This window comes from Echinops telfairi, unplaced genomic scaffold (assembly GCF_000313985.2).
Source record: "Echinops telfairi isolate 266 unplaced genomic scaffold, ASM31398v2 ScPeMD7_5;HRSCAF=22, whole genome shotgun sequence".
NCBI lineage: Eukaryota > Metazoa > Chordata > Mammalia > Afrosoricida > Tenrecidae > Echinops > Echinops telfairi.
Window position 1 is genome coordinate 19,662,108 of NW_022103901.1, and position 330 is coordinate 19,662,437.

Consider the following 330-nt stretch of genomic DNA (forward strand, 5'->3'; position numbering starts at 1 on the left):
TGAGGGAGTACTTGAGTGGAGGCCCAATGTCCTTCTGCTACCTTAATAGTAAACCAATAAATATATGCACATAGATCTATTTCCCCATCCTCATATATTATATTTGCATATGTACATTCCTTTATCTAGACCTCTGTAAATGCCAAGTATGCATTCTCAATGGGAAATCTCATTGTAATTTTCTCCAGTAGGCATTTTCTCTGTCTTGTGAAAGCACACGAGTTTGTTTGTTGTTGAGCATGCTTTCCCAGTACTTCTTTATGACGTCATCTTCCATGAATGATCTTGAATTCTTAACGATCTATACTCTACATGAAGGGTGTGAAGGTT